The sequence below is a fragment of the Pristis pectinata genome, chromosome 8, assembly GCF_009764475.1.
Source record: "Pristis pectinata isolate sPriPec2 chromosome 8, sPriPec2.1.pri, whole genome shotgun sequence".
Classification (NCBI taxonomy): domain Eukaryota; kingdom Metazoa; phylum Chordata; class Chondrichthyes; order Rhinopristiformes; family Pristidae; genus Pristis; species Pristis pectinata.
Window position 1 is genome coordinate 21,830,571 of NC_067412.1, and position 16,603 is coordinate 21,847,173.

A 16,603-nucleotide genomic window follows, 5' to 3' on the forward strand; every position below is an offset into this window, starting at 1 on the left:
TCTGGGAGTATAATTTCTAAACCAATAAGGAAGGAAAACTGAATACTTGCCTGGAAAGGAATTGAAGATACAGTCTTTTCATCTTTGGAGTTTAGTTTGAAGTCAAACATGTATGTGTTTCTTTTCCAGCTTCAGGACTTCTAAGTAAGTCTCAATCTAATTTCCACTTGTATTGGACACATTAACACAAGTGGATTTTTTAAGTTAATTTACAGCAAGTGGGCATTTCTGGCAACAATAATGTTTAATGCCCACCCCTAATTCCCTTTGAACTGAGGACAGTTAAGAGTCAGCCACACGTAGGCTAGACTGGATTGGGATTGTGGATTTTCTTCCCTAACGAACATTAATGAATCAATCAACATGCAAAGGAGCTGAAGGAACTCAGCAGGTCAGGCAGCACTTATGAAGGGAAATGGACAGTCGATGTTTTGGGTCAGGACCCTTCATCAGGACTGGAAAGCAAGAGGGGAGGTAGCCCGCATAAAAAGGTAGGGGGAAGGGGTGAAGCAAGAGCTGGCAGGCGATAGGTGGATCCAGATGAAGGGGGGAGGGGGTAATAGGCAGGTTGGGGAAGGGCGAGAGTGGAAAAGAAGTGAGAAGCTGAGAGGTGATAGGTGTAAGTAACAAAGGGCTGAAAAAGATGGAATATGATAGAAGACAGTGGACCATGGAATTAAGGGAAGGAGGTGAGGAGGGGAACTGGTGGGAGGATTGTGTGGGTAAAGGGCAGATAGAGAGTGCAGGTGATGGGGGCCGGTGGGATGAGGGGAACAAAGGGGTGGGGGGGGGGGGGAGAGACAGAGGGAAGTGGTTACTGGAAGTTAGAAAAGTCAATGTTCATGCCATGTCCATTAATGAATCAATTGGGTGTTTACTGTAGTCTGCAGTTTCATGCTCACCATTACTTTTACAGGTTTTTTAATTCCAGACTTAGTTATCTGATTATCTAATATTCCCATCTGTTGTAGGACACTGTGTCCTGATCATTGGTCTGGGTATCTGGACTGATGGACCAATTACAGCCAACGGGCTACTACAACTCTCTATTGTAAAAGGCTTGGTGGGCTCAAAATTTCTATCTAGCTCTAGGGTAGGTTGGGATGTGATTTAAAGGGTTGAATAGAACCAACATATACAAGTACTGAGACAGAAAGGTTTTATGTTCCATTAAAAAAATTCCTTGAGCATCACCACTAGGGGACAGTGTTAGACAATTCTTCACAGCTTGTTGGACTTGCTATTCTGCTGCCATTATAATTTCCAGGAAACCTTTATTGTAATTGCAGTGTAAGAAAGGAGTTGCACTGTAAATCCAATGAAATTAGCTTGCAATCATGTAATGTAGAGTTTACATCAGAATATTTCCACTTGCACATATGTTGATTATTTTTGATGCTGCATTGATGCTAGTGCTGAGTAAGTGAACTTTGGTGCCTATAATTTCAAACATTGGAGTTTACAGAATTGTTTTCCAAAGTTTTAGAATGACTCTTAAATATACTCTTCTTACTGTGATCTGCATTGTATTTTTATATTTTGAAATGATGTTTTCTGTCAGGATAGTCGTGAACGTCATGGGCCAAAGGACCTGTTCCTGTGCTGTACTGTTCTATGTTCTACTCTTAAAAACTTCCACAATTGATTTTATTAAATGTGTTCTGGTTAAACTTTTATAAAATTATTAAAATGAAGAGACTCTTAAAGAAGGGAACAAGGTTCTTCTTGTTTAATGCCAATTCTTGTGTGAGGAGAGTAAAATGGGATTGGTGTAGGATTAGTGTAAACGGGTGCTTTCACGGTCAGCATGAATTAGTAAGCTGAAGGACCTGTTTTCATGCTGTATAACTCTATAATTCTATGAGAAATGGACACAGACATTGGTGGAGGTTGAATTGAAAAACTCATGATTTTATTTTAAATAACATAAACAGGAGAGTTGTGATACAGTGCTTGATGGTTGGTAAAAAATTACTTTTAAATGTTTCAAGTCAAATCATTGAGGCTGGAAATGCCTTTTTTCTCAGTTTCAAAGTTTTGAAACCACCATTTAATTTGTTGTGTTTTATCTATGATGTACTCTATTCATTTGGAGTCAACTATGATTCATCTTCAATCTATTACGGGCCTCCAAATTTGATTTTGTCAGGGCCCATACATTTTGCCATTTACAAGGTCCCCCAGTACATTACTTGCCTGCCCTAAATGGCTGGGTTGGGGTTGATTTGTCTTAGGTCAAAAATCCAGCAATTTTGCATTTGCCTTGAACTTCAGTCAGGAACCTTGTGGTGTAAAAGAGCTTTTTTCAGTGCAGCATCAATAATTGCCCAATAATTTGTGGAGATTTGGAAATTACAGCATATACCTTTTATTCCACAAATTATTGGATTATTATGAATTAATAACAGAAAGTGCTATTAATCACATTATAACTTCAGTGATGTATGGACAAGCAGGACCCATCTCACTCAAGGCCCATGTCCACATCAGTGGCAGTGAACTTTTCCCTGGAGGTTATCTGTTTATCTTAGTCCCATGGACATCATCAAAGAAAACATCCAAAATAAAATTATCCCAAGCCCAGAGAGAACTAAATGTGATTTATCCAACAACTTGAATGAGGGGGGATGATGGGGGAGCAGCAGGATAGACTGGAATTGCCAAATAATGTTGTAATATAACCTGTCTTCCTCTCACTGTTCCCTCCACATCTTGTCAGACAGTGGTAGGAATAGGGGTTGATTCATCACTAGAAGTCTAGGAGACCCAGGTGAAGCATAAATCTTTTTGGTACCATATTAAAAACTCCAGACAGGAATTTTCTATTTACTTGCAGAGAGTGTATGTCTTAACTTACAAAGATATTAATAATGACATGAAATAAAGCAGGCAACTATCAGAATATCAACCAAAGAGTGCTTGCTTTGTCTTGTGATAGATCCTTTAAGGTGAAAAGAGTTAGCAGGAGGAAAATCTTGCATTGCACATATAGTTCCTAAAGCTCTTTCCCACCAGAATTTTTCTCATACAATTGACTACAATTGATTGCTATCAAGAACTCTATTATACTTGTATCATGTAATTACTACATCATCTACCAACCATCACCAACTGAGACAAATCGGATAGAACCATCATTTCAACTTGGCGAAACAACCCTGGAAAACGTGGACCACTTTCCATATCTTGGAAGTCACCTCTCCTCCAATGTCGACCTTAATGACGAGATCCAACATCGTCTTAAATGCACTGGAACAGCTTTTGGATGTCTCCGAACAAGAGTCTTTCACGATCGTGAGATCCGAACAGACACTAAAATGTTAGTGTACAAAGCAGTGGTGATCCCAACGCTCCTGTATGCATCAGAAACCTGGACAACATACCGACGACATCTGAAGGCACTTGAAAAGTTCCATCAACCCTGTCTTCGAAACATCTTAAATATCAGCTGGGAAGATAGAAGAACCAATGTCAGCGTGCTAAATGAAGCAAAAACAACAAGCATTGAAGCCTACATTATCAAGAACCAACTAAGATGGAGCGTTCATGTTGTTCGGATGAAAGACTAATGTCTGCCGAAACAAATCTTCTACTCCCAGCTTAAAGTAGGCAAACGTGAAAGAGGCAGACAAGAGATTCAAAGACGTCTTAAAAGCCAGCATGAAGAAATGTAACATTGACATCAACAATTGGGAAACCAATGCCAAGGACAGGAAACTCTGGCAAACCATCATCTGAGAAGGAACAGCAACCTTCGAAGCCAACAGATGTGCAGAATTAGAAGAAAAGAGAAGAAAATGGAAAGAGAGGCGGCAACAACCAAAGCCCGATCTGCCATCTGGAACTACCTGTCCTGAAAGCGGAAGAACTTTCAGAGCCAAGATTGGACTCATGAGCCACTTGAGAGCCCATAAATAGATCAACGGAAGGAAGACCATCATCCTCGACCTCAAGGGAAAGCCACAACGAATTACTACGATGGTTGAAGATAAGCCAATTATCCTGGATCATATGTCATCCATCTATTCCTTTCTTCCATTGAAAGTACAGCAAGTGCTAATGAGCTCAGTGCTTCACTGTTCCTGATCATGACTGATGATGCTGATCCTTCCATACTTGTCAAATTTTATTTGATTATGGTTCTATGAAACATCTTGGGATGTTTTGCTGCAGTGAGGATGCAGTTGTTGATGTTATGCATGGGTGAAAAGTGCTTGTATACTTTGCACACCCACCTGGTATTCACTGTTCAGTTTCTAACAAACTAAAAGAGTAATTCCTAAACATAACCGGATCACAATGTCCTCTGCTCTGACTTGTTTTTTTAATACAAGCTTACTTTTTCCTTGTGTCGCTTTGTCTTCTCTCCACTCTCTTCCATATACTGCCTCTAACTTATCGTACTTTCTTCATTGACATTTGCTTTGTGCTTTCTTTTCATTCCCTGTGAGTACAATATTCATGAAATCCCAAATACTACATTGACATTATTACACTATTTTTCTGTCTACTTTCTTGCAATTTCTGTCTTATAACATGGGATGTCAATGAAGAGCTAAAAAGCCCAATTAATGTCATTCACTACCAAACACAACCAAGCAATAATTTCCAGCTCTTTGTATAATCCTAGTGGACAAAAGTGTCCATTTCTATCACTGTGCAGCACAGCAAAAAGAGCACATAAATGAAATATGAGGAAAAGTACTTTTAGCAAAAGAAAATGCAAGGATAAGTAAATACACTTAATTTAGCTGATAAGGTGTAATGAAGAACATGGGTTTTCCATATTTTGGTAAATAGTGCTTTTGAATTGTTTTTTATTTCCCTTCGCTCTTTTAGGTAATGAAGAGGAAAGTCAAAAGAAACTTTACTGACAAATTGGTTTAACGGACAAAAGATCAATTTTATTTATACATGTGTAGTTTTGTATAATTTAAGTTTATGTTAACTTATGTTTGTCCTCGTCTTGTAAAGTGCTGTGCTGCTGCTGCAAAAAGCAAATTTTCATGGCATTTATACCATGTGTATATATGCCTATAACAACAATAAACTTGGACTTGAAAAAACTTAGACCTAGAAATGGTCATTTCTTCTACTTCTGGATACTGAAAGGCTAATTCCCCATCAACAACCTTTGCAGTATTTCTCTGGTGTGTCTCTGATCTTTTTTTAATGGACTGTGTCATCCTTCAGTTTTAAGTAGCTTCTCTTAGACAATTCTCAAAGTTTAAAATAAGATTTCTAGTAACTTTCCTTTCCCTTTCCCATGATCACTGCTAATGCTACGAGATAGGACACCTGCTCACTCAACATCAGAAAAACTAAAGAACTGATCATTGACCAGGAAGGGGAAGGAGGGCGAACATGTGCCAGTCTACATTGGTGTATCGGCAGTGGAGTGGGTCAGCAGCTTGAAATTCCTGGGCATTAATATATCGAATGACGTGTCCTGGGCCTAGCACACAGATGCAAGCACATAGATGCAATCACAAAGAAAACATGCCAGCATCTCCACTTTCTTAGAAGGTTAAGGAAGTTCGGCTTGTCACAAAACACTCCAACAAATGTCTACGGATGTACTGTTGAAAGTATCCTGACTGGTTGCATCATGGTCTGGTACGGCAATTCGAATGTGCAGGAATCTAAGAAGCAGCAGAGAGTAGTGGACAGCTGAATACATCACAGGCAAATCCCTCCCCACCATCAAAAGTGAGGCGTTACCTCTAGAAGGCAGCATCTATCATTAAAGATCCCCACCATCTGGGCCATGCCATCTTCTCACAGCTACCATTTGGCAGGAGGTATAGAAACCTGAAGTCCCACACCACAAGGTTCAAGGACAGCTACTTCCCTTCAACCATTCAGTTCTTGAACCAATCCACACAACCCTAATCACTGCCTCAGTATAGAAACAGTATAACCACTTTGTTTTTTTTGTTCTAATTGTGTGCTCTTTCTTGTATAATTTTGTATAATTTATGTTTTTCTTGTGAATGTTGTGTCACTAATGTTATGTGCCTGTGATGCTGCTGCAAGTAAGTTTTTCATTGCACCTGTGCATACATGTACTTGTGCATATGACAGTAAACTCGACTTGACTAAAACAGTGCTTTGGTTTTACACAAGATTCTCAAGTCTTTCACATTTCTTCAACATAATGCAATGAAAAGTCATTCCTCCTTCGCTAAATTAATACTTTTAACCAAATCTTGCTCTTTTGAATATGTAACTTAAGGTTTAACCAACCCTTTAGTTTCTTTTTGAATATGAATTTTTAATACCTTTTCTAAGTCTAAAATTCTTCTGTCACCCATTAAGAGAGTTTTAGGGATGGAATAGCTCCCATAACATTTTTTTGAATCATGCTCACCCCAGACAAGGTTAAGTATGGTTTAATTTTTGTCAGTAGCTGGTAAACACAGCATTTATTGCCATTCCTGACTGCCTTTCAGATGGTGGTAGGAACTGCCTCCATTTACAGATGGAGTCATTCTTGTGAAGGTACTCTCACAATACTACAAGATAGGGAATTCCAGGATAGTAGACCCAGCAACAATGAAGGAATGCTGATGCATTTTCCAACTGGGTTACTGTGTGCCTTGGAGGTGAGCCAGCATGTGATGATATTCCCATGTTCCTTACTGTAATTCCCAAGAAACATTTGACAAAATATCTTGCAGCTCTCTATTGGTAAATAATTCCAGCTAAGAAATTCAGAATCAGAGTTAGGCTTATTATCACTGACATATGTCATGAAGTTTGTTGTTTTGTGGCAGCAGTACCGTGCAAGACGTAAAGGCATAAAAATTACTGAGTTACAAAAATAAATAGTGCAAAAGAGGAATAACAAGATAGTGTTCATGGGTTCATGGACCATTCAGAAATCTGATGGCAGAGGGGAAGAAGCTGTTCCTGAAATGTTGGGTTTGGGTCTTCAGGCTTCTGTACCTCCTCCCCGATGGTAGTAACGTGAAGAGAGCATGGTGAGGTCTTTAATGATGGATGCCGCCTTCTTGAGGCACCGCCCCTTGAAGACGTCCTTGATGGTGGGGACGGTTGTGACCGTGATGGAGCTGGCTGAGTCTACAAACCTCTGCAGCCTCTTTCGATCCTGCGCATTGGAGCCTCCATACCAGGCAGTGATGCAACCAGTCAGAATGCTCTCCACTGTACATCTGTAGAAATTTGGAGAGATACCAAATCTCGTCAAATTCCTAATGAAGTGGAGCCACTGGCGTGCCTTTGTCATGACTGCATCAATGTGTTGGGCCCAGGATAGATCCTCTGAGATGCTGACGTCCAGGAACTTGAAGCTGCTCACCCTTTCCACGACTGACTCCTCAATGAGGACTGGTGTATGTTCTCCCGACTTCCCCTTCCTGAAGTCCACAAGCAATTCCTTGGTCTTGCTGACATTGAGTGCAAGGTTGTTGTTGCGACACCACTCAACCAGCCAATCTACCTCACTCCTGTATGCCTCCTCATCGCCATCTGAGATTCTGCCAACAATACTGGTGTCATTGGTGAATTTATAGATGGCGTTTGAGCTGCGCCTAGTTACAGTCATGAGTGCGGAGAGAGTAGAGCAGTGGGCTAAGCATGCATTCTTAAGGTGCGCCTGTGTTGACTGTCATCGAGGAGGAGATGTTACTAGATCTGCATTGACTGTGGTCTCCCGATAAGGAAGTCAAGGATCCAGTTGCAGAGTGAGGTACAGAGGCCCAGGTTTTGAAGCTTGTTGATTAATACTAAGGGGATGATGGTGTTGAACGCTGAGCTGTAATCGATAAACAGCAGCCTGATGTATGTTTTGCTGTTGTCTAGGTGCTCCAAAGCCGAGTGGAGAGCCAGTGAGATTGCATCCACTGTAGCCCTATTATGGTAGGCAAATTGCAGTGGGTCCAGGTCCTTGCTCAGGCAGGAGTTAATTCTAGCCATAAGCAACCTCTCAAAGTACTTCATCACAGCAGATGTGAGTGCTACTGGGTGATAGTCATTGAGTCAGCTCACTCTGTTCTTCTGGGGCACTGGTATGATTGATGCCCTCTTGAAACAGGTGGGAACCTCTTGACTGCAGCTGTGAGAGGTTGAAGACGTTCTTGAACACTCCAGCCAGTTGGTTGGTACAGATTTTCATTACCCTGCCAGGTACACCATCGGGGCCTGATGCCTTGCAAGAGTTCACCCTATTGAAGGATATTCTGATGTCAGCCTCCAAGACAGAGATAGCAGCGTCGCCAGCTGCTGTGGGGATTTGCAAAGGTGTAGTGTTATTCTCCCTACCAAAGCATGCATAAAAGGTGTTGAGCTCATCAGGGAGTGAAGCATCACTGCCATTTATGCTGTTAGGTTTCGCCTTACAGGAAGTAATGGCACACAAACCTTGCCACAGCTGTTGTGAGTCTGATTGTGCCTCTAACTTCACACAGAATTGCCTTTTTGCTCTCACAATGGCCTTTCATAGGTCGTATCTGGACTTCTTGTAGGGTTCTGGATCGCCGGTCTTGTACGCCACAGATCTAGCCCCCAGTAGACTCTGAATCTCCTGGTTCATCTAGGGCTCTGGTTTGGGAAAACTCAGTATGTTCTTAATGACACACACTCATCCACACATGTTGGTGACGGCCGTGACATATTCATTCAGATCCGAAGATGGATCCCTGAATATGTTCCAGTTCACCGATTCAAAGAAGTCCTGTAAACGTTCCTCTGCCTCCCTTGACCATGCCTTAACGGTCTTCATCATTGGTGCTGCGGTCTTCAGTTTCTGTCTATAGGTTGGGAGTAGAAGTACAGCCAGGTGATTGGACTTTTCCTCCCCGCCACATTCAAAGTTAATTCAAAGGAACCCAATCCTGAATTTTGGAATTCCAAGTTTTGTGCCACTGCTAATAGAAATCATTTGCCTAATTCTGCCCTGACTGTTTCATTGACTGTTACTAGTTAGTACCTGGATTGAAATCATGCTCAAATCAATAGTGATGGATTGATCTAATTCTCCCAAGTCTCATTAGACATTTCATATGGTGGAGCTGTCAATATAACTGAGCAATTGTGAGACCCATTCTTCAGTGCAGTTGCATTGTGCAGTCTGCATACTAGATGACCAACAGACAACATACCCAAAAACCCAGATCATGTTATAAAAGATGCAATGAATTCCTGTGCTTTCAAAATATACGAAGGAGTTTGGGTCCTTACTTTTCTTCCCCTGAATGGTCTCAATATCTTCAGCATCAGCCTGGCTATTAAAATCATTTTTCTCATTGTTCAGTACAGGCAAGGATTCAATGAACTCAAACAGAAAACTAAAACATTAACTATTTTCTATTAGCAATTACCATTAACTATAACCATTAACTATTTTCCATTCCTGATTTTCAATAAATTGTGCATGGATGTACTCACAAAAGGGGACAGATTTTGTAGTTATTTGTGACCTGACAGCCATTCTGACTGTACTGTCTTGGTTTCAAAAAAAGCTCTGGACCTGTGGAAAACACGGAGAAGGTTCTCTGAGCTAGGATAGCATAAAAGGAACAGGTGGGTGGTTACAATTAACCTTGACCATAAAAAAAGGAAAAACAAAATCACACCATTTCTCCCAAACTAGGTCAGAACTATCAAAGGACTGAAATTTTAAAAATCACTCTGTATGTTTCTGAGATGTTCAAGATTAAAAAAAAATCAAAGTCTTAAACATAAAACAATATTTTCTTAAATAAAAAAAAACACCAGAGGTGTTTTAAAAATTCTGAGCAGGATTTAAAATGTATTTTTGAATATGCCATCTGGAAGGCTCTTTTAAGTGACCAAACTCTTGCCTGAGACGGTTTCAGCGATTTATTTTCATTAACATCACTACAAGAATATCACTTGCACCTCCTTGGATCTGCCGTGGAATTTTCTGACAATGTTTGTATCAGCCTAAGTGTTTGCTCCCTTACTGAACTTCATGTAGAATCTGACATTGCAGCACACCCTGTTGGCTTGCAGTGAATAGCTGAAAGAATCTTACAGATTTCAATGTCTGCATACCCCATGTACAGAAATCTCAAAGTTGTTGTCAGCCTTACAAAACCTGACCCATATACTTCCCTAATTGATAGTATTTGGATCCTGAAATTTGTCTATAATCACCTAAAGACTCTTTTGGCAGTGTAATTTTCCATTCCTGTCACGTTCCTAATCACTCCCCCATATCTTATCTTTTTACTATTTCATGTCATCCATTCTTGGAAGAACCTTACCATTCAATACAATATTGATATTTGTGCCAAAGTCAATACATTATGTTTTGTTTATTTAAATTCTTCTGGACTACCTTTCTCAAACTGTAATTTATCATGCTATGCTCTTGAGTTATTATCTTTTTTAAACACATTTGATTTTCAGAGAACCATGAAATGTAAGGAGCATCCATTATCATTAACACAACAGTCTTCCTCAGCACCAAAGTGCTCTAGGCTGGACTGATTTTGTTAGACTGACAGGACTTCTGTAACTATAATTTTATTCCCAGAAATACAAAGAGCATTGAATGGAAACAGCAAGTGCAGGCTCTTTGCAAAATAAAAATGTAATTTCCCTTTCCTAAAAACATGAGCAGAAATTCATATCAATATAACTAACCATTTCAATAAAAAACTATTTCCAGACTCAATTTTTTTTCTTTAGAAACATTGACTGTTGAAATTATTTCTGTAGGTAGCTCTCCTGCAGACATCCCCAGCCACCCACCCTCAGGCCCCCGGCTCCGAAGTTTATAAAGACAACTGAAAGGATTACACCAAAGACTTTGAAAGGTTGCATTTCACTGTGAGTTTTCACTTTGCTGTTAGAAGGCATTCTTGTGCAGGCTTAATTTTACATTGACATTCCAAGCTTCTTCTTGAATCAAAACTTTTCCAGTAAAGATGCTCACTTCCTTTGTTGAATTACTTTCATGTATAAGGAATACTCTCAGTACGGTAATCCTGCACCACCACCAATTAAGGAGCCACTTAAGATGTTAAAATGGATTGTGCCTCTTCTTAAAAATCCAGTGAGTTAATTGCTTTACATGTAATTTCAGTTTCTGATTTCCTTCTGTCCCCAAAGGGAGATACCTACTCAAATTATGACACTTAGAATTTCAAAAAAGTCTAATATGTTAGAATTAAACATTACAGAATTACTGGTGAAGGCTTCAGCATTATTAATCAGATGTGAGAAAAATATAAAAAAAGTTGTGGAATGTGTTTATTTCCTTCTCTTGGAAAGAAGGGGCAGAGTCAGCATTAGGCTCGCTTCCAGACTCATTCAAGTTTCAGGTAAACTTAAAGAAAATTTGCCAATGAAAATAAATTACACATGAACTTAAATTGAAGTAAAGTCTTGCAAACAGTTCATTGTTATCTAGCCAAGAATTTAATTAGTTAAATGTTGAATTTGTAGCGGTTACTACCGCGGAATGAACACAAGACACTAGTCGTAGAGTTTCAGAACAGAACTGGTTTATTTTCCTGCCTTGCGCGGGTCTTTTAAGAGAGCCTGTTCCCGCCCACTCAAAATGGCAATGACGTATACGCCACGTCATCAAACCTTTCCTGCGCGCGGGTTCTCCCTGTCGCTCGGGGAAGACGAAGGCCCACCGCCATCTTGGGCCTCGCCGCTCCAATGATGCGCGACCCGACCGCTGAGCCGGTTCACTTGCTCGGACGGTGAGTCGCTACACAACCCCCCCCCCCAGAACCAGTGATACAGTCCCCAAGGTCCGTGGGCTGTGTTAGCCGTTGCTTAGGAGGTCGGCCCCTGCGTTGCGGTGCTGGAACCTCGACTGGTTGTTGTAGATCTAAATGGGCTGGTTTGAGGCGGTCCGTCATGAAAACCTGCTCTTTGCCCCCAATGTCCAAAATAAAGGTGGACCCATTATTCCTGATGACTCGGGACGGCCCCTCATATGGTCGTTGCAACAGTGCCCGAGGTGTGCCCCTGCGAACGAAAACAAACCTACAGTCTCGTAGTTCTTTGGGTTTACAGGACAGGGCTTGACTGTGCCCTGAAGTGGGAATCGGGGCCAAGTTGCCGAGCCTCTCGCGCAGTCTTTGCAGGACTGCCGTGGGTTGTTCCCCTTGGTCCCGAAGGGAAGGTATGAAATCCCCTGGGACGACCAGGGGCGCTCCGTAAACGAGTTCAGCTGACGAAGCGTGGAGGTCTTTGGGGGCAGTGCGTATGCCGAGCAGGACCCAAGGCAGTTCGTCGACCCAGTTAGGACCCTGCAAGGCGGGCTGTCAGGGCGGATTTCAGATGGCGGTGGAAACGTTCCACTAACCCGTCTGATTGAGGGTGGTAGGCCGTGGTGGTGTGCAGCTGCATCCCCAGCATGTTTGCTAATGCAGACCAGAGGCCGGAGGTAAATTGAGTGCCTCTGTCTGAAGTGATGTGGGCTGGAACACCAAAACATGAGATTCAAGTTGTGAGCAGCGCCCGGGCACAGGAATCAGTCATGATGTCAGATAGAGGGGTTGCCTCTGGCCACCTCGTGAACCAGTCAATGATGGTAAGCAGGTACCAGGCCCCTCTTGAAACCGGCAGAGGGCCTACGAGGTCGACGTGGATGTGGTCGAACCTTCTATGGGTAGGCTCGAACTGCTGTGGCGGGACCTTGGTGGGTTGTTGGATTTTTGATGTCTGGCAGTGCTGACAAGTCCTGGCCCACTCCCTGACCTGTTTGCGCAGGCCATGCCAGATGAACTTGCTGGCGACCAGCCGGACAGTTGATCTGATGGACGGGTGTGCCAACCCATGTATCGAATCGAAAACGCATTTCCGCCAGGCTGCAGGAACTATAGGGCGGGGTTGACCTGTTACGATGTCGCAAAGGAGGGTCTGCTGACCTGGACCAACTAAGAAATCCTGGAGCTGCAGGCCCGAGATTGCGGTTTTGTAGCTGGGCAGTTCGTCGTCGGCCTGCTGTGTGTCAGCCAGGGCCGTGTAGTCGATAGCCAGGGACAGGCTGTGGATGGTTGGTCTGGAAAGTGCATCAGCAACGACATTGTCCTTCCCGGAGACATGTTGGACATCCGTTGTGAATTCGGAAATGTAGGACAGATGTCTCTGCTGACGAGCTGACCAGGGATCAGAGGCTTTGGAGAAGGCGAAGGACAAAGGCTTATGGTCAGTGAAGGCGGTGAAAGGCCTGCCTTCCAAAAAGTACCGGAAATGCCAGCCCGCCAGGTACAGCACTAGAAGTTCCCGATCAAAAGCGCTGTATTTCAGTTCGGGTGGTCTAAGGTGCTTGCTGAAAAATGCCAAGGGTTGCCAACTGCCTTTGATTAATTGTTCCAGTACCCCACCAACCGCGGTGTTGGATGCGTCCACCGTGAGGGCGGTTGGGACGTCTGTCCTAGGGTGTACAAGCATCGTGGCGTTTGCCAGGGCGTCCTTGGCCTTAACAAAGGCAGCTGCAGCCTCGTTGTTCCAGGCGATGTCCTTGCCCTTACCAGCCATCAGCGAGAACAAAGGACAAAGGAACAGGGATGAACCGATGGTAAAAGTTGACCATCCCCAGGAATTCCTGTAGGCCTTTGACCGTGTTGGGGCAGGCAAAATGGCGGATAGCGTCCACCTTGGCAGGTAGGGGTGTTGCTCCGTCGCTGGTGATTCTGTGGCTGAGGAAATCGATAGAGTCAAGCCTGAATTGGCACTTGGCTGGGTTGACCGTGAGGCCGAAATCACAGAGACGAGAATACAGTTGGCGGAGGTGGGAAAGGTGTTCTTGGCGGTCACAGCTGGCGATTAGTATGTCATCTAAATAAATGAACATGAAGTTCAGGTCTTGGCCTACCACATCCATCAGCCGCTGGAATGTCTGCGCGGCATTCTTAAGGCCGAACGGCATTCGAAGGAACTCGAAGAGGCAGAATGGGGTGATAATCGCAGTTTTGGGGACGTCATCCGGGTAGACCGGGATTTGGTGGTATCCCCGAACGAGGTCCACCTTGGGGAAGATGTGGGCCCCATGTAGGTTGGCTGCGAAGTCTTGGATGTGAGGGATGGGGTAACAGTCTGGGGTGGTGGCATCATTCAGCCTACGATAGTTGCCGCAGGGCCTCCACCCGCCGGTGGCTTTGGGGACCATGTGCAGGGGGGAGGCCCAGGGGCTGTCTGACCTGCGAACAATCCCAGCTCCTCCACGCGACGGAAACTTCTTCCTTTGCCAGGCGGGAGCTTATCTGGAGGTAGTCGTCGTGCTTGGGCATGAAGTGGTGGCCCTGTGGTAATGAGGTGGTGTTGCACCCCGTGTTTGGGCATAGAATTCGTAACTGAGGTGCCCAAAACTGATGGGAATTCGGCTAGGAGCTTGGTGAACTCGTTGCCGGACAGGAAGATGGAGTCCAAGCGCGGGGCTGGTGGGCTGGTTTCTCGCAGGGGGTAGGTCTGGAAGGTTCTGGAGTGGACTAGCCGTTTCCCCCGCAGGTCGACTAACAGGTTGTGGGCCTGAAGGAAATCGGATCTAGGAGTGGTTGGGTGACGGTGGCAAGGGTGTAGGTCCAGGTGAAACGGCTGCCGCTGAATTGTAACTGAAGTGTACGGGTACCGAAAGTCCGTATCGTTGTGCTGTTTGCGGCATTGAGTACCGGACCTTGTTGCCAGTTACAAGTGTCACAGCCAGTCGGGAGGCAAAAATACTGACCTCTGCTTCCGGTATCGACGAGGAAAACGCTGCCTGGACTGAACAAATAGGAGGCTTTGTCGGTGGGCCAGCCGCCGTAGCTGTTAGCGGCGGCTGGCACTGGCATTTCCCTGACTTGCAGGGGTGGGCGGCATCAATGGGCCTCCGTGCCCCACCTCTGATGATAGAAACACAGTTGGTTGCCATTGTCGTCAGTCTGTGTTTCTGGGGTGTGGTTGCCCGGTTGCTGGGCCTGGTTTAGGCGGGCGTCAGGCTCGCGGCCTGGCGATTTGGTCGACAGACGAATCGCGCTCGCGTTTGGCCTTCCACAGGACGTCTGCCCGGGCAGCCACCTCACGCGGGTTGCTGAAATCATTGTCGGCCAACAGCAGGTGAATGTCATCGGGTAGTTGTTCGAGGAAGGCCTGTTCGAACATTAGGCAGGGCCTGTGTCCCTCGGCTAATGCCAGCATCTCATTCATTAGGGCGGATGGGGATCTGTCCCCCAGGCCATCCAGATGAAGCAGGCGGGTGGCGCGCTCACGACGGGAGAGGCCGAAGGTCCGAATCAGAAAGGTCTTTGAAAGCCGGGTACTTATCCCCCTCCGGAGGAGACTGGATAAAGTCACTAACCTGGGCTGCTGTCTCCTGGGTCCAGAGAGCTGACCACATGGTAGTACTTTGTGGAGTCGGAGGTGATCCGCCGAAGGTGGAATTGCGCTTTGGCCTGGTGAAACCAGATGCTGGGAACGAAGCGTCCAAAAGGTGGGCAGCTGAGCGCCACTCGCGTTGATGCTGCGTTGTTGTCCATTGTGCAGGTCCAAATCCGTTTGGACCGTCGGGGTCACCAATGTAGCGGTTGCTACCGTGGAATGAACACAAGACACTAGTCGTAGAGTTTCAGAACAGAACTGGTTTATTTTCCCGCCTTGCGCGGGCCTTTTAAGAGAGCCTGTTCCTGCCCACTCAAAATGGCAATGACGTATACGCCACGTCATCAAACCTTTCCCGCGCGCGGGTTCTCCCTCTCGCTCGGGGAAGACGAAGGCCCACCGCCATCTTGGGCCTCACCGCTCCAACGACGCGCGACCCGACCGCCGAGCTGGTTCGCTTGCTCGGACGATGAGTCGCTACAAATTGCCTTTATCTTCTGTGAAAGCAATGCCAATTATAAACTTGCTCAGGTCTGAAAGGAATACTCAAAGGGAGTGACTTGTGATCATAATTCCCCAAAAATAAATCAAGTTTCCACAAATTGTGCACCAGCAGCAAGCATTTTCCAACAGGTGAGTAACTAAGAACTCACCTGTTACAGAGTGAGTAACAAATCACTTAAACCTGGTTGAGAGTTTAAAAAATCCTAGAACACAATGTATAAAGTTGTCCTTTCTCACAAGAGGGCTGAAATACAAAGAGGAGGAAGCTATGATCCAGTTGCACGGAGCCTTGATCAGACTCACTATGCATACTGCATTCCAAGCTATTTGCTGCATTTCAAGAAGGACGTATTAGTTTTGGCAGGGATCATGGGTAGGGCAGCAAAGGGAACTGGGCTGTTATGAATTCAGGTTGCATAAACTTGACTTGTATTTCAACAAAGTAAAGGATTAGGAATTTTTGTGCTGTGCTATATAGCAACAAGGGTTTATGCTAGACTCAAGAGTAACTGGGATAACCAGATAATGAGGCCAAAATTCAGCATTAACTCCTGTGCACTTATTGAACTGCTCCAATGCAAGTGTGGTGGAAGGGGCATAAATTATACAATGAGTGGAACTGCCTAAACTCCTAAACTTTTATTGAGAGCTTTGTCTGTTTTTGAGGGGTAGAGCCAACGTAACAGCAAAAAAACAAAAATGGCACTGATACAGTTGGGACTGTGGACCTTCTGTACCTGAGGTCCTTGGTGGGAGCAACCAAAATGCAGAAAATGGGCCTACTTGATGG